At 41.4% G+C, this 19,318-nt stretch overlaps 1 pseudogene; it reads right to left on the bottom strand.

Annotated features, from left to right (window-relative positions):
• Positions 1–1,169: 1,169 nt before the first annotated feature.
• On the bottom strand, positions 1,170–13,099 carry LOC121852036 (annotated as a pseudogene).
• Positions 13,100–19,318: the final 6,219 nt, after the last annotated feature.

Below are 19,318 nucleotides of genomic sequence, written 5' to 3' on the forward strand. Positions count from 1 at the left end.
ACAACTCCTCAGTTACATTGACTGCACTGCAATTTCACTGAGAAGCCAACACAATATCATCAGTGTCAATGTAGTACAACTGGCGCGTTGTTCGATGTAGTTGTAATGTTGCAATTATAATAAGACAATTATAATACACAATGACGTTATTCTAAAAGCAGCTGTAAACTTTTTAATCAACAAATCTACCACGCATGGCTAACTCTTGTCAGCCAAATGCAGATTTTTACACAGAGCATTTGATAGTAAATACAGTACATATATTTGTTTTGTTCCAAATAATATTAAATACATAATCATGGATATATAAAATATAGCATTTACATACATTTCATATCATTATTGAGTTGGAATATCAAATTAAGAACTTTCAAGATTCCCAACGTGAACAAGTGTTGGACGGTGGCCATCTCCTCTGGTGGTCTTGATTTGATGGTGGAAATGACACGTTCTTATAGTGGGCACAAATATGTCAATAGAACAGCAGAGGAGCGACCTGAATAAACGTTGATTCTTTTTTGCTCATCACTAATCCAAAGAAGGGCGATGGGGCTAAGGTGACCCTGGTCAGGGCTTAAACTCATCATCATACAATTTCAAGGTTGCAGTTATAATGAGATATGCAGGGTGACCCAGCATACAGAAAAGGCAATAAAGCAATACTAATGTAGGGAGAAATAACAGAGAAACTAAATTTGATTTCAAAGCCTCCACATGTTTCCCACCAATCTCACTCCACTTCTAATTATTTTAACTCTCGCCCGTGCAAAATATGAAGCCGTCACTCTGACAATATATCAGTCACCTGCTGAGTTAATAAGCAAGCAAGAGGGTCGTTAGAAACCAGTAGGGGTATCTATACATGAATCACTGTGTACATCGCAGACTAAATTAGTACAGTAATAGTAATACATTTCTAATAACCACATTTGTATTTTTCAGAATAAAAGATAAACAAACTATATCGATAAATAGAATGTGTGCAATGTGCAATAAGAGGACATTTAAACAATTTAAATATTTCCAATGGTAATAAAAAAATTGTATTGATGTAAACTCCATAATTGATTTAGTACACATTTTTTTCTTCAAATGCGTTTCTCCACTGTGAATAAAATGAAAAAAATATATATAAGCTACCTCGATGTTCTGAAAACATTAATTGACCATTACAATGGATCCAACTGTCCATGCCTCCTTGGAGACTCCATGATGTCACTCTGAAACAGAATATTCACGTAACATTTATTATAGATAAGTAGAACTAATACAAATATTTAAATATATATGCTATATACAAATAAATAGAGGACCAAGCCAACTGAATCACTGTGAAGTCTACGGTTAGTTTCCCATTCAAACAATAAGTAAGAACAACCACGCAATGCATGAATTACAAAACGCTTTCCAACATGTGTTAGTCTGCGGAAGTGTTTAATAAGCTGTATTGAAGCCGGTATGTGGCTGTCAGGGCAAAAAAACATTTGCATATTTGCAAATAGTCCATTTGGGTCTGGTGTACACCTCCAAGCTTTGAGCAACCTTTTGATACATTTATCCAGCGTTCAATAGGGTATGTCGCAAGCTGCGCTCTATAGTGGAGGTTCGTCAATAATATATGTTTTACTTGAGCTATCATGCCCTCTCTCTCTCTCCCAGGTCAAGGACGAACAGATGGACGGAGCTAATGCACACTAATGCTTTCAGCCTTAGTTGGACAGTTGTTTTAACGTTCAATAACTTAAGCGATGTACGTCCAAAATCAGGCTACACTGTTTGTTAACACTGCTACGTTACCTATAGGCATTTCATGGAAAGGAATGAATTGACTGGCTTTGTCATCTTACTGGTGACGCGTCATCAAAGATGAGCGTAGACGTTCTGGTGAAACCATGCTGCCGTTCCGTCAGTCGGTCCAACAGGTCCTGCTTCTCTTGGCCCCATCTTCTCGCATTTTCCTGAATCTAATTAGGGCAAAAATGTAGAGAAGTCACGATCGTTCAACCTGATCATTTGTTCAATATTTATGATGAGCGCCACGGTGAGTGAACATGTGACTCAGAATACGAATCTGTATTCAGACTGGAGGAATTCGATGAGCTATGAAGCTGTTCTTTCCACAGATGTCCAGGCTGCATATCAATGGCAAAATGTGCTGACTTTATTCGTATGATGAATACTGTGCCACACACATCAAGTTGTGGATTAATGCACCAAAAAAAGTATCTGCCTCTTTCAGGAAGTATGGGGCAATGATCTTCAGCAAAAGTGGCAATGAGTCAGTGGTGCAAATTTACTTTCTAATATCAATGGTTATCAACCATCAACTTAAAAAGTAGGACTCCATTGAAGTACCCTAATCTAATGATGCATGAATCAACCCATAAAAAGGCACTAAAATGTTAAATATCCTGTGAGTCAGGGACAATAAAGATTGCTCAAACAGTTTGAATATGGTACCTGGGCAGTGGGTAAATTGATGCTGTAAAGGGCCTTTAAATCAATATATGTCGTTCTTATCACGTGTCCAAAGTAGCTCGATCATACCTGTTCCTCCAGAGAGTGTGTGCGACCTTCTGCTCTCTCCAGTCGAGCAAGAAGACCCAATTTCTCCTGGTCATGAAAGGGCTCCACCTAATATGAAACCAAAGAGAACCTTCATCATGGGACCACCTTTGCCAGTACCAAAATATACTAATAGGGTTTTTCCCCTTTTTTTTCTGGCAAGAAAACTGACACCTTTTTGCAAGGAATCATGCTTACATTAACCACAATACTTGCAGTCAAATGCAAACAAAAAAAACAATACTCTGACAATTTATGCATTGTCTTTGAAACTGATTGGTCCACACCAAAGACAGCTTTCTTTAGAGCCTAGTCTCATATGGTGTTCGACCAGATGACGCCAAAAGGCGCACAGTTCAAAGACAACGCACTACTAGAGTAATGAGAGCTCGGGGTGAAACAGCTACATCATGGGACCTCCTTTGCAAGTACCAAAATATACTAATAGGCTCTAAAGAAAGCTGTCTCTGGTGTGGACCAATCAGTTTTAAAGACAATGCATAAATTATCAGAGAATTGTTTTTTGTTTGCATTTGACTGCAAGTATTGTGGTTAATGTAAACATGATTCCTTGCAAAAGGAGTCAGTTTTGTTGCCAGAAAAAAGGGGAAAAACCCTATTAGCAAAGAGAACCTATCAAACAACCTTTAAAACACATTAATAAAAATGTGGCATATGAAGCATTAAATAAATGATTACAATGTATAAAACGCACAGCGGGAATTTTTAAAACAAAATAGAGAGTCGGTTTTCTCAGTTGCTTCAAGTAGCTCTCTGTTGTGTTTTCGAATTGTATGACCTGTTGTTCAGCACGATGTCCGGCCTTTTTCTCCACGTGCTGGAAGCCAAAGGAGCTCCCAGTGATGCGGACAGAAACGTCGGACAAAATACCGAAAATGTGCTGTACGACTCGAAAACACATCGGAGACCAATATTTACAGTTCAAGTTTATTTTATTTGTTGCACAGATGCTTCCGTTTAGCTGGTTTCCTGGCTACTTTACGAGGGTGCATGAGCATAGCAGCAAGAAAAACAAGAGAGAAAAACATCAATATTGCACAGAACGAGTGCAATATTAACGAGTGCAACTAACAAACGAGGAATACAAAAAATAGTCCAGATACGAGAGCAAGAGGCACCAGAAAAAAAACTTAAGTACAGGTGGAAGTAATAAAGAGATAAGTATTGGTCAATAACAGCATTAGGCAGGAAATGCTCAGATCAACCATATACCGTAGGCATCATTACCATGTGAATGGTGGGGATGACATCAGCTGTCCGAATCATCTCAAGCTCATGCCGCAGGCGAGCATTTTCCACCAAAAGCACCAGCTGCACATCCCTGGCGGTGCGCTCACTCTCATTACCTGGCGGACGTCATAATTTCGCGTAAAGCATGAATACAACGTGGCTTTTTACGTACAAAAACACCTAATTTTCTAAATTAATATTTCGTGTTTCTTTCGCAATTTGTACTCCACTTGTCTGATCGACATCATGCACCTCTGATGAGCACGGTTGTCTACGTACGGTGCGAAAGAAGTTCAACATATGTACATACATGAGATGGTGCTATTGATATAAGTTTAATATTTCCTGTGGTGGGGACCAGTATCTTCAAATCTAGAGATGTGATTGGAGGAAGTCGTGACCCCCCCACCCCCCCCCCCATCTGAGATCACACTCACGATGTTTGGATTGTGAGCCGAGTTTTTTCATCAGCAGCACCGGTGGCTGTAGGAGCCCTGTTCCAGAAGGGGCTTCTGAGTGATGCCCAATCATGGATTCAATCGGGATGAAATGTTTGAAGCAGAGACACATTTACATATATATTCATATTCGGGGTGGAACGATGCATCAAATCACTGATTAATATCAATTCTTCAGCTCACAATACAAGCATTGTTTTGCGTGATTCACATTTCACTCGGCACCGATGTTAGCCATGGTGAGGAATAAAACACAGGTCTCCGGCTCCAAAAGCTGTAAGACTTCTCGTCGTATTTTGTGTCTCTTTCGCAATTTTACTCCACTCCGATCAGCACGGTTGGCTACGTACGGTGCGAAAGAAGTTCAACAACATACATACAGTGAGGGAAAAAAGTATTTGATCCCCTGCTGATTTTGTACGTTTGCCCACTGACAAAGAAATGATCAGTCTTTAATTTTAATGGTAGGTTTATTTGAACAGTGAGAGACAGAGAATAACAACAAAATCCAGAAAAACGCATGTCAAAAATTGTATAAATTGATTTGCATTTTAATGAGGGAAATAATTATTTGACCCCTCTGCAAAACATGACTTAGTACTTGGTGGCAAAACCAATCAATTTATAACATTTTTGACATGCGTTTTTCTGGATTTTGTTGTTGTTATTCTGTCTCTCACTGTTCAAAGAACCTACCATTCAAATTATAGACTGATCATTTCTTTGTCAGCGGGCAAACGTACAAAATCAGCAGGGGATCAAATACTTTTTTCCCTCACTGACCATAGAGAACCATGAAATATTAATCTGGAGCTCTTGCAAAGTAATGGGTGGAGACCGTTAACTCACGACACTTGAGAAGCCGGTGTAATCACACGTGGCCGAAACTTAGATTCGACTTCAGGATCTTAGCAGTGCCAACTCAACTATCTGGCCACACATGTTCTTGAGAGTATTCGGCTGCTAGTCATTTCCACATGATAAGCCACATCACTGAGCTATCATTTGTGGCCAGGTCGCTTCTGAAAAGAGCTGTATAGCTCAATGGGTCTTTGCTTGATAAAGTGAACAATAGTTTAGCTTAGTTTTTTTTACACGATTACTACATGTATGTCTTCTCGAATTAACCACCGTAATGTACTTACCTTGCTTTCAAAAATTACAATCCCTCTATTGCAAAATGACAACAATCGCACAATACTGAGAGGAAAATAGAATTACGTAAAAAATACAACATTACCTTTATGTGATTTGTTTTCAGTTTTTCCATTTGCATTTGATGCGACGCTTCTTTCCAGCAATTTTTCCATTTTTTCTATCACCTATGGGGATGATGGTAAGGACCGTCACTTCATGATTAATGCACGTGAAATTCAATTATTAATTAACTTTGCTAAAACATTATGAACGGTCATGGGCCACAGTTACCAATATTTCCAGCTTACCTGAAATGTTAGTTAATACAAATAATCATTCGTTTTCTAAAGCATTCACGGAAATACTTTATTTTAACAGCATGCAATAGATACAACTTACATAACGAGTAATAGTAATGTCAATGTATAGCCTTATCAAATACAACGAAGTTTGAAGCCTGGTAAGTAACTTTAAATTACACATCACCACGATAGACTGTGCATGGTATTATGAACTAAGATCCCAGCTGATAAAAAAATTCAACATGATAAGCCACTTCGTTGAGCTATCAGTTGTGGCCAGGTCGCTTCTGAAAAAGATGTAGTTAACTCAGTAGGCCTTATCTGGTAAAAAAAAAAAATTGTTTCGCTCATTGGCCCTTCCTGCTGAAATAAATTAAATCTATTTATCTATTAAATACCTTCGTTTTTAGAATACAGATTAGGCATAAACGACTGTCCATGAGAGTATATACATTTAAACTTTTAAATGCCTAAAACGAACTGCAATTAAATTATTACACTTCACCGCTTGTAAAGGATTGGTTTCTCATCTTCATCATTAAATGGTATTGAAAGCGTAAACTTCCTCCTTTAAAAAAGCTACATTCTAGAAGAGACCTATACATAACATGAGGTCCACTACATTACTCCCAAATATAAAATAAAAGTACGAAGCAATCTCAAATAAATAAAATATCAAAATAAAATCATGCTTAAGTTAAGCAATGAGGTAGAGCAGTGGCAACTCATGGCACCAATTTGAGGAAACAACACATTTTGCATCGGATTTCAGGAAATGTGTGCAGATAGTTCAAGTAAAACGCATTCCTGCGGAGGGAGCTGGTAGGAACGTTGGGTTGCTCGGTCAATGGCCAGGGTCAACGGCGGCGTGGTGTATTCCGCAAATATGCCCGACTGTGAGGGCGGCCACAAGCCGGCGTGAGTAGGTTAAACGTTGAGTTTTATAAGGGCACCACGGGGTGACCAGCCCCTCCCCACCCAGCCCCACTCCTCCCATCCCCACCCAGCCCCACCCTCCCCACCCAGCCCCTCCCCACCCTCCCCACCCAGCCCCTCCCCACCCTCCCCACCCAGCCCCTCCCCACCTTCCCCTCCCCACCCAGCCCCTCTCTCCCCACCCAGCCCCTCCCTGCATGACGGACGGACACAATAATCCCCTGTGGGCTGGTGGAACCAGTGGGTTCCTACCAGTATAACGCAAATGTGATGGAGTGTCTCTTCTCCATCAGAGACGCGCATGTGGTCTCTGAGTCCCCAGAATAACTAGTGGACACCCAGCACTGGTGGTTGACATCACGATACCTGTCTTCCAGTCATCAATGGAATCACCTACGAGCAACTTTGTGAAATTCCAATGATAGAGGCTACGTAATTGCGGTGGCTACTCGCTGCAACCTCGGTCAGTATGCTGTCGGAATTTGTGCCATGCGTCGTAAAAACTTGTAGAAATAAAATAGAAAGCATATATTTATGAAAACACCCCCCCGCCCCCCATTACGTTAAATGACTATATAAGTACTGTAATCAGAGTTTATCACATTCAGTTCATTGCATTCAGTAGACATTAAGAGATGCCTATAAGAATAATGCACGCAAAAGGTGATTTACAGAGAGCAATCGGTGTGCTTGTGCTTATATTACCGCTTGTCACGCAATATTACCTTCCCATATCTTTCATGAACATAGCACAGTACAAGGCTATATAAAAGTCTTCATATGCATGTATATGGGGTAACTTCTCACAGCCTCTATGCAACATTATTACAACAGTAAAAAAACGTCGTACTCAGACTGTAAATGTTGTGGCTTGGCTCTCCAACACACCGGTGTGCTGTACTAGTGACGAATTGGCCACGTTCTGTTTACATGTCAATCCTTACAAATTGTCTGTGTCGGGTGGCGATGGGTTTAACGACACATTTATATTTACGGGATCTAACCCAAAAAATCCATATTATGGATGATATTGGTCTCGAAAACCTACGTGTTAAACTTTTCCCACATCGTAAAGTTTTACTCTTGTATTTAATCATTATCCTTTATGTGCACCTTAATGTGGCATTAAAATATTGGAATGCATCTCTTAAAGACTGGAATATGCCTAAGCTAACCCAGAGGGCATAATCTCCAGATCTACCAACCCTTTCTGCAAAGGCAGTCGCTGCCTCGCGCGCTTTCAGATGCGTTTCTGTGGCCGTCTGGAACGCTCTTCCCTCCGGTATTAGGATGCCAATGGAGCTATGCACTTTTAAATATAGGTTGACAACTCAACTCATTTGTTTCGAAGCAATTGGCACGGGTTGGCTACGTATGGTGTGAAACAAGTCCATGATCTTGTAGAGTGCATCAGTGATCTTTAGTAGAGTCATCTCAGTGCTGTGGAACTTCCGGTACGCCGACTGCAACGGGCTGAATCTGCCTGTCACATGAACGTGGGGAAGTAACTGCTTCAGACAAAGGCAGTTCTATGACCTTCGAAATCGTACTCATGTTTTGATATTGGCCAATAGTTTGTGGGGTCACAATAGCTAAGGCCAACTTTTTTTTAATTGCCTCTGTGGTCCAAGTATCTTGGGAAAGTAAACCTTTAGTTTCAGTGGTCTAACGCATGATTGAAAATATAAAACACCCACTCATGTTATAAACTATCTACGCATTGATAAGTCTTACAATGACCAATGTAACATTACTCACACAGGGCTCCAGTTTCCTTATGGCCTCGTTTGGCTTGGAGATTACTCCTACACGAGTAGGAGTTTACTCCTACACGAGTCCAAGTCATTGGCGTGACTCAATACGACCCGATCGCCAGGCGAGACAATCCGTTTTGTTTACAGCGCGCGCGATAACGTCAGTGGAAGCGAGACGTCTCGAAGTCTGCGGCGAAATCACCTTTTCCTGTTGCCGCACCGTGTCCTCCAGCCGTGCCGGCCGTGTCGCCCTCTCCTGGTAGCGCAGCAGCACCGCCTGCTGCTGCCGGTGAGCCTGCTGCAACCGAACCAGCTCCTTCTCCGATCGGCTTTCTGCGAAACACAAGGCACGCACTATGAGACATCTCCTTTGCCAGTGACAAAATATAGTAATAGGTTTTTTACCCTTTGAACTGGTACAAAAAACTGACACCTTTATACAAGGCATCATGTTTGTAATAACCACAATACAAGCAGACAAAATGCAAACAAAAATAAACAACTCTGATAATGATATGCACTGGCCTTGAAGTTGAAAGGGTAAAAACCTATTGCTATATTTTGTCACTGGTAAAGGAGGTCTCATAGTGTAAATGCTTACCCCGAGCTCTCAATACTCTGATAGTGCGCTGTTTTGAGTTGTACCCCTTTTGGTGTCATCTGGTCCAACACCAATGGAGACTAGGCTCTAAGAAAAGCTGTCTCGGATGTGGACCAATCAGCTTCAAGGACAGTGCATATCATTATCAGAGTTGTTTCTTTTTGTTTGCATTATGACTGCTTGTGTTGTGGTTATTGCAAACATGATGCCTTGTATAAAGGTATCAGTTTTTTGTACCAGTTGAAAGGGTAAAAACCTATTACTACAAGGCACACAACCAAGGGTCGATTAACGTCGAATGCCGGGGGGGGGGGGGGGAGGGCCCGTGGCCATTCAAGTTTTGACGGCTGCTCTTTCTATATTGAATTCCTTCCCTTTACCTGTGCTCGATGCCAAACATGCCATTATTATTTATCTTGGTTATTTTGTTCAGTTATTGTTGTAAAACGACACGTGATCTGGTAAGATAAACGTAAGTTAAAACCAACAAAATGGTTTTAATTACTGGTGGTAATATACATTGCTGTAAAGACCAAATTATCTTTATCTTATATTTATATAGTTTTAAATCGGTAAGCCAAAAAATCGAGTCATTTATAACAGCGCTTCTGTATTGCTGTTCAACCATTATACAGTAGCATGCATGTTTGTGTGGTTCTCAAAATCCAATCGCAGGGCTGCGGCCCCTAAAGCCTCCACATGAATCGGCCAGTGACGATATCACAGCCAGCCCACAGCGACTTGATGAATTCGTGGTCGTGGTTAAAACCTTTGCAAATTTTAGTTCAAAAATGTTCCCTACATTTTTTTTCCTATTTTCCTTTCAGTCTTATTGGTACAGTTTTGCTTGCTTCACCAGCCCTGCGTGTAACAATTCACCCCACTACCCCCACCTCTTCCCCAGCGATGTGATGATAAAGTTATAATTCTGGGTTACGAATTGATAAATAATCTATTTTGTGTGTTTTGTTTACTCTTTGGTTCTTTCGGTAAAGTCACGGAGAAAGAAAATAAATTAAATCATAGAATATGACGTTTCGATTGCAACACAAGCAATCGTCATCAGGTAGAACTAAATTTGAGAGCGAGACAAAACACAAGACACGGAGACACACAGACAGACACACAAGCAGAGAGAGACAACACAGAGACACACAGAGAGACACACAGAGACACACAGACAGACACACAAGCAGAGAGAGACAACACAGATACACACAGAGAGACACACAGAGACACACAGACAGACACACAAGCAGAGAGAGACAACACAGAGACACACAGAGAGACACACGGAGACACACAGACAGACACACAAGCAGAGAGAGACAACACAGAGACACACAGAGAGACACACGAGACACACAGACAGACACACAAGCAGAGAGAGACAACACAGAGACACACAGAGAGACACACAGAGACACACAGACAGAGAGACACACAAACAGAGAGACACAGACACAGAGACACACAGACAGAGAGACACAGAGACACACAGACAGACACACAAGCAGAGAGAGACAACACAGAGACACACAGAGAGACACACAGAGACACACAGACAGACACACAAGCAGAGAGAGACAACACAGAGACACACAGAGAGACACACAGAGACACACAGACAGACACACAAGCAGAGAGAGACAACACAGAGACACACAGAGAGACACACAGAGACACACAGACAGACACACAGGCAGAGAGAGACAACACAGAGACACACAGAGAGACACACAGAGACACACAGACAGACACACAAGCAGAGGGAGACAACACAGAGACACACAGAGAGAGACACAACAAATCAAGTTTGTGTTTTGCTTGTATATTGCATTGTTTCATGTGCTCTGTTACATTTGGCATTTTTCCATTTAGCCTAAAGTTACATGTGAACATAATTTGCAAGAATCATCCATTACATTTTCACACCTATGATTCTATGCATTTATCGTTTGCGGATACATCTAATGTATTTGGCCTACTCTTCCACACTGGCCAGGTGGGAGTAGCCACATTTACCCCTCCACCCACGACCTGTCGATCAACTAACTGTGGTGCAGTGGCGTCACTCGGGTTGGTGTCACACAGTGCGGTAACTCGTGGTGTCACCCCTCATGGACCTCGCCCGTACCAGACCGTACAGAATCCTTCGTATAATATTTTTTGTACTAATTTGCTCGTACATCGTAATTCCCGTATATCACTGAATGTAATGGCAATAGTAGTGACATAACTAGTAAAATTAAAATGACACCTTTAAATTACAATATTTTCTTTAATTACTACTTCATTCTCAAAAAAGTTATTGATATAGATTCACAAATACTGCGCGTGCTTGTAGCGCGTGCAGACGAAACCACGTGATTCGAAGCGTCATTGTAATTGGGTAACAATGACAGCTCTGACCGGAGCACATTAGAAGGTTCAAAAAGTAAATTAGCATCGAGTTTAGCCTTGTAGGTATATTGATACAGTACATGTAAGCTGGGCTTACGAAAAATGTTGTTGTTGTTATAATAAATTTCTGCTGAAACACTGCACAAACATTTAACAGACATACTCTTTGGTTCTTTCGGTAAAGTCACGTAAGTATAAAATAAAATAACATAAATCACGACGTTTGGGCGCAACACAAGCGTCCATCATCAGGTGGGAAAGCATGGTCTGCTGCTGAGGCAGACTGTTTCAAAATGTTTGAAATGGGTGTAGCTCAAGGGTTATAAATGTCGTAATTAATTTTATTTTATACCTATGTGACTTTACCGAAAGAACCAAAGAGTATGAATTCCTGCAGTCACAAAAGCCTCAAATCAAGATTTAACAGTCATTTTGGTGTCACCCCTCTGATGGTGTCACCGGGTGCGGTCCGCACCCCCCCCGCACCCCCTCGTGACGCCACTGCTGTGGTGTACACATTTATACCGCCGGGTGGACAGAGACGCGGGGATTGAAGGGCACACACTTTGCTCCATCTATCTCTCTGGCAAAAGAGAACCAGCAGACCTCTGGATTGCAAAGTCCACTGCACTAACCATTTTATCAAAGTAGCCGTGTACCATCATAATTATTCATGGGCAATTGTAATTGTCATGGTTCTGGTGGATTCTTGAAAAGAGCTGCTAAAGTTACCGAAATAGAAACATACCCAAATCAATTCATTCTGCAGTTTTTGAACTTTTTCCTTGTAGCTCCGTAGAGTGACAGTCTCGCTCGCCAGCTTCTGTTTTAAGTCCACTGAAAAAAAGGAAACACGTCAGGAAAACCAATTATACAAGTCTCCATGAGGATTAAATACAATATACAACTCCTTCTCTTATCCGTGACCCTATTGCACACATTATTTCCCCACATATAAGTGGTGGAAAGGTATTTATGGCCCAAATCAGGATTGGTGTTAATTCCTGCATTAATCCTACACATTTTCATCGCTCACGTGCAACTTCACACCCAATGATAAATCCACTACTGGTGTTAAATATTGTGCTAACACTTTTTTGACACGACAGCAGGAAGAAGCTCAGCCCCCTCTATCCACTCAGATGCTACGGGGCTGCTCTCATTTAGAACTGCTGTATTGCCAGGTGTTTTATGGTATGTTGAACTTCTTTCGCATGTACTTAGCCAACCGTGCTAATCGGAGGTGCAGGGGAAGGACAACAAACTAAACACAAAAAGCAGCTAAAAAAAATCGAGTTTTCAATCTAGATTTAAAAGTGCAAAGCTCCGGTGGCTTCCTCATATCGGAAGGAAGAGCGTTCCAGACGGCCGCAGAAGCGCATCTGAAAGCGCACGATGCGGTGACCGTCTTTGTTCGATGGCTAGCCAGTGTTGCCAGGTGTGTCGTGGTATTGTTAACAAAGTGCGAGAGTTGGACCCAGTGATTAGACCACTTGTGTTGGGAGGTGAATGCCACCAACCTAGCCGGCCAATAAGCTCTTCCTTTGTCATGACGTCAAACTGGCCATCGCTGAGGAGCAAGCGTCCTGCATCCCTGTGCAGGCTCATCTGCCGTCGCAGCTCACTCTTCTCAATCTCCAGACGCATCACCTCGTTTCTCAGGGACAGGATGTCCTCCGCCATGCGCCGCATTCCACACGGTACGTCTCCACCTCCTGCTGGCACACACCGATTTCATGCCATTGATGATGTGCATGGCACGTGCAGTTTTAAATAATGAATGATGTGTTAACCAGGGCTACCTTGAAGTAAGGATTGTTGGCAAAAAGCAATACCACCAGAGTTCAAGATACACGTATCTATAATAATCGTATATCTGTGAACCCTAAATTCATATAATTATATGTACAAGTTCCTAATCATATGAACACTATCATGTGGAAAACATGAGGCGAAATGAATTTGATCTGCCAAAAATAAATCCTGGAACATCATTCAGGACTGTTCCGGCTAAAATCAAGCACTGATTTGACCAATTCAGATTTCACATTTGGAAATCAAACCCCGGATGGTGCTGCTGCAGTTAAAGAACTTGAAATCAGAAGGTCGCCGGGTCAAACCATGATTGTAATATTTACAAATCGGTCAGTGACGGACTGGGATGAAAAAATCGGCCTGGGCGTTTTGGAAACACAGTGGGTCAAAATTGCCGTGTGATCTCATTGGCCCATTTGGGGCTGGTCCACAAAACACAAATGGGCCGGTGAGAAAGAATCTTGAGATCCTGCCGAATATGGGGACTTACTGCCAACTGAGAGCGTAAATAAGCAATGAAGCGCGTGTATATTTTTTATAGAATTAATAGGATATGTTTATATTTACGCGATCTAACCCAAGAAACCTGTACTTTGATCACATTTGCAAATTCTCCCACAGACTGGCCCCCCACTGGTCCTCGGAATGGACCGGCCCACCGGACATTTGCCCTATGGCCCAGGTCCGGGCCTGAATTTAGCCATGGTAAATATTCCAACATTATTGCTTTTGCATCCACTACCAGCTCTATTTACCCACCTTAATCTGGTAATTGTGAATAGTGGTGATATCTCCATCAAGGTTACTGAAACAAACAAAAACATGCACAGAAATTTAACAACAAAGTACTGCATTGTATTTTGATTCAAAATCGTTTTTTGGGTCAGATCTTGTAAGTTAAACGTTTGTTGCACACCGCCCTCCACCCGACAGCCAGTTAATAATCTTGCCACGTGAACAAGTGCGCCAATTTATCACTGTTTCAGGACACTGGTCTGTTGGTGTACAATAAACAACATTGAACACATTTGGGTATGACGTTCCACTGGTAGTTACAACCAACAACACCAGTCAGTAGCCAGGGATTATACCACACTGTATTTCATTTCACAGCACTTATTCAGAATAGAGTACATTACTGTAATGGAATAAAGAACGGTGCTATTTACACAATCGTGAATACAGAGAATATTAGTTATTGCATACACGGCCCACAAGGTGGCGTTCTTAAACAATAAAGTGTTAGAATGTGTTGGAACCAAAGTCGACTGCAGGATTAAGAGTCATGTCATTTGGATTGCCCCCCCGTCCCCCCGGCTTCCGTCAGGATTTGGTGACGTGATAAAATATCCATCATTTATGAAATTAAGTAATTGGCTTGACACGTAAACAAAAATGAATGCACCATCACCATTCAAGTGTGGATGAAACATTCCGAGTACGCATGAGACCACGGTATTTTATGAGCAAATCATGATGAATTTGATCACGTGCAAAAAGTAGCAATGATGTAATTATTCATAATAGAGGTTTTTTTTGGGTTAGATCGCGTAAATATCATAAATGTGATCGTTAAAACCCACCACCACCCGACACAGCCAACTAGCAAGGGTTGTCACGTAAACAGAACTTTGCAAATTCGTCACTAGTACAGCACACCGGTGTGTTGGAGAGCCAAGCCACAACATTTATCAATTTGAGTACGACTAGCTTCATCAGGCGACAAGCCAGATGTGTGGAAGTCCACCTGTTTACATATTTAGAGATCGAACCCAAAAAACTCTATTATGGATATTGGTCGCGAAAGCCTGTGAGTTAAATCATGTAATTAGCCAGCGTGTATTCTCCAATCTCTTCTTGTCTCTCAATGTAAGTCCAAGCATGCATCTGCCCACGCTTATTTGTGCCCGTTTCCATGTGTCGCAGGACAATATCTACTCAAATTTCGATTTAAAGTTTTCGTGACTGCAGGGAGTTATCTTCTTGGTTCTTTCGGTAAAGTCACGTAGAATGGAAATAATAAAATAATAAAAATAAACATAATAAAATAATTCTCACGACGTTTCGGCCACAACGCAAGCAGCCGTCCTCAGGTGAAGAACAGGTCTGTCGGGGAGACAGCGTCTGAATCTCGACAGACCTGGTCTTCACCTGAGGACGGCTGCTTGCGTTGTGGCCGAAACGTCGTGAGAATTATTTTATTATGTTATTTTTATTATTTTATTATTTCCATTCTACGTGACTTACCGAAAGACCAAGAAGATGACAATCTACTCACTCTGGTGGCTGGCTGTCATTTTGGTCGTGGTGAGCCTTTGATTTGTCCGAGGATGTGGAGTTCTTGCTGGACTGCAATTGGTGTGTGGCCGCGTTCTGTCGAGTGGGCGGTTGTTGCTGGGTCTGCGAGTCTGGCTGCCTCTCCGAGGGCTGCTGGGTAGGGGCAGCCACACGGAAGAGCTGCTCGAAATCGGGCAGCACTCGCGCCAGAGCATCGTAAGGAGGCAATGGCGGCGTCGGCTCCTGTCGAATGAAACAACGGACCAAATTATATTGCAAGCTTTATAGCTGGGGAGGGCTGCAGAGGGCTGTGTCCCTCACCCCCCCCCCCCGGCACACCACACTGCTAAAGTGTAATGTCCACCATCAAAATGCTTTGTCAAAATAAAGGTTTTTTTGGGTTAGATTGCCATTTAGTTACTACTTCAGCCCACCGGTGTGTTGGAGAGTAAATCCACAACATCGACAATTTGAGTACGAAGTTTCGCTGCTAACTACATGCAGCATCGGTGGGGAAGGCTGCAGAATTCTGGAAAAATCGACAGTTTTGCCAATTAGTAGCAAATAATTGGCATGTTTGGTTTAAGTGACAAACCTTACTAATTGGCTGTCTGGTGGTGGAAGGTTAACAACACATAGTAATAGGTTTTTACCCTTTCAACTGGTACAAAAACTGACACCTTTATACAAGGCATCACGTTTGCAATAACCACAACACAAGCAGTCAAAATGCAAACAAAAAGAAACAACTCTGATAATGATAATGATATGCACTGTCCTTGAAATTGGTTGGTCCACACCCGAGACAGCTTTTTACGTGGACCAATCAACTTCAAGGACAGTGCATATCATTATCATTATCAGAGTTGTTTCTTTTTGTTTGCATTTTGACTGCTTGTGTTGCGGTTATTGCAAACATGATGCCTTGCATAAAGGTGTCAGTTTTTGTACCAGTTGAAAGGGTAAAAACCTATATCTATATTTTGCCACTGGTAAAGGAGATGTCTCATAGGTTAACAACACATTTATACTAACGCGATCTAACCCAAAACAACGTTATTATGAATGATATTGGCCGTGAACGCCTACGTGTCAAAATGCTTCGTCAAGTCAAAAAGTGTTGGTAAGATATTTAACACGCAAGTGGGCAATTTAGCGATGGGCATTGAATGCAGCCTCTTTCCTCATATACATATGGGGGTGATGAAACTTTGAGCAGAATGCTTGATACACAGAAAGCAGATCAAAGCGTTTGACTCATCCTGTTAAGTGTTTAACACTTTTTGTTTAATATTAATTGTGTCACGGAGTCGCTGAGCTTTTGAATGTCGCCCCATCGCGTTTAAACAAGATCAATGCTGCAGGATTGGAATAAGATTTGGTCTTATGTAATGAGAAAAGGAAATTGTTGGCTTAAAGGAAAGCATACGATAAATCACACAAGCAACTGCAAGTATTTATAGAATTTACTAAGAAAGTGTTTATCTGTTTAGCACTAAATTGTGAGCAACAGAATAAGAAACACATATTTAACCTCAATCTAACTGGAGGTTGCAGAATAATATGCACGGGCATTACATATATTTCCATAAAACAATCCTGAAATATTGAGGGATTGCTCCTCCGATTATCACGTTTGGCTACGGTGTGAAAACTAACTATTTTTATTTTGGCCCACTGAACTATGTAGCTCTTTTTCAGAAGCCACCTGTCCACAAAGGAAAGCCCTACGAAGTGGCTTATCACGTGCTGCTGTCAAACCCCGAATGGTTTCAGATGTGTGGGGCCCTCACATCGATGATGTCTTATCGGCGAAAGTGGTCCCCTTTCTGAGAATTCGTGAATAACACTGGCGTAGATATTGATTGGAGAGAGGTGCAGCAGTTCACGGTGTTAACCAGAAAGTGTGAACAAATAATGATGGAAAACACTGCTATATATATTTGGTAACGTAAGTAAAAAATAAAATGCATCTACATATGTTCGTTTACAAATACGTACATACATAAGCAGGTGTTGCGATTTAAAAATCTCCCAGAAAATGTTAAGAATCCAATGTAGAAAACGAAAAAAGAATCGTATAAGTGCATCTGTTCTGCACCTACAATCAGTGTTTTGTTAATTCAGAGCATGGCCACATGTAATTAATTTTCACATAATGCCTCTTTAAACAGATGCATGCTCTTGCTTAGCTGATGGGGTTAGCCTTTTTATTGGTGGCTTGTACATTGTCCAAGGAACATAATTTAGGCAAGCAAGGAGCATAACTTAATTGAGCCAGACGAGGCATGTTTATTCATGAGCAATTTACCGAAATTACAAGTGCTATCCATCTGTGGACATGGTGATTATTTTTCTACAGTTTGGCCTTTTAATTATCCAGTCAATGGAGGCAAACAGTAGGAAATTACTACAAATGCACACATTTTGGTGTTAAAAGTCACACAAAAAATGCAACCACTAATGGCACCTATATATGTGGGATTGAAATGTGGCGTTGGTGAGTAATATCCATACATAGCCATTCACTCTTAAAATACAATGGCCACAACACTGTGCGCTGATGGATACATTTAGTTGCAGCCCTCTTGTCAATCCACTGCTGGATGACGACTGCGGTGCTGTGTAAGTCATGGCGTTCTTTGACCATACTTCACCACGCTGGTCGATGTGGGCTGGGGAAGGGAAACCGAAGCCCGGTCCGATGTTACTTGCCGCTGACGCTAGCCATGAGCAGGAATACAATTCAGGTCGTTGCGTTAATTGTACAGGGGTGTCCAGATGCCCCTGTGACTCACACTTAATTCTCTAAAACGTCATATTTTTAAGGTTCATTTAAAACAGAAATGAATATGCAAAGGCAATAAATGCTAGGGGGTCAATTAATCGGAGGTCACGACATCTGGCCCACCCTATACAACAAGCAACACAAATTCCACCCACGACTTGCTAAATCGTGTGCTGTGCTGTATTTTTCGCATGTAATTTTTTATTTACTCTAACAAACTTACCATGAGAGAACATACCATACAGTACTTCTATAGCAGGGTGCGTACACAGAAAATATCTTTCAAGGAAGACGCAAATGCAATCTATTGGTCAGTCACCCAAAAACACATTACAGTGCTTATTTATCCAAAATTTCTGCAGTTATCAAACATCCAAAGTCACTGTTCATTAATTGAAAAGCACATAATAGTGCTTCATTGTATTCAAGATGTTTTCTCCTACACGTGAATAAAAAGAGAAAAAAACCGTGCATTTTATTTCCATAAACAGTCCTCCTGCACCCAGTAAGGTCACAGTCTATATCCAATATTCTTTGGCCTGCCTGGACCCAATTTGGAGGTCAATCGCAATCTGAGATACATTTATGGAAGTGATAGATTTACACACATTAACAAACTTCAAGCGAGAGTCTTATCAGGTCCTGCAGGCAAGCAGTCGTGCCATGCGTACGCTGAAATACGGCCCATGTTTATGGCTGCACAGCCCCTGGAGTGATATTATACTGCCAGAATCTATTACCATCAGGTCAAACCAAATCACCTCCCTATTTGCCTATTGGTCTGTGGTGGTCCCTAAATTTTTAATGACTGAGATGGAGAATTTGGTTAGATATCAAAAACACCAAGGCCAATGCCGGAAAGCAGACTGCTGTGTTGTTGTATTGTTTCCACTATGTGGAATATACACAACATTTAAAGAGTGTTTTTTGTTTACGTAAGACTTTGAAGTCATTTTGTGGCTTTTTTTTTACTTGTGAAAAAACATTAACATTTTCGACATTCCTCGGGATATATTTTATATATTTTGTTC

The sequence above is a fragment of the Callorhinchus milii genome, unplaced genomic scaffold, assembly GCF_018977255.1.
Source record: "Callorhinchus milii isolate IMCB2004 unplaced genomic scaffold, IMCB_Cmil_1.0 Scaffold334, whole genome shotgun sequence".
NCBI lineage: Eukaryota > Metazoa > Chordata > Chondrichthyes > Chimaeriformes > Callorhinchidae > Callorhinchus > Callorhinchus milii.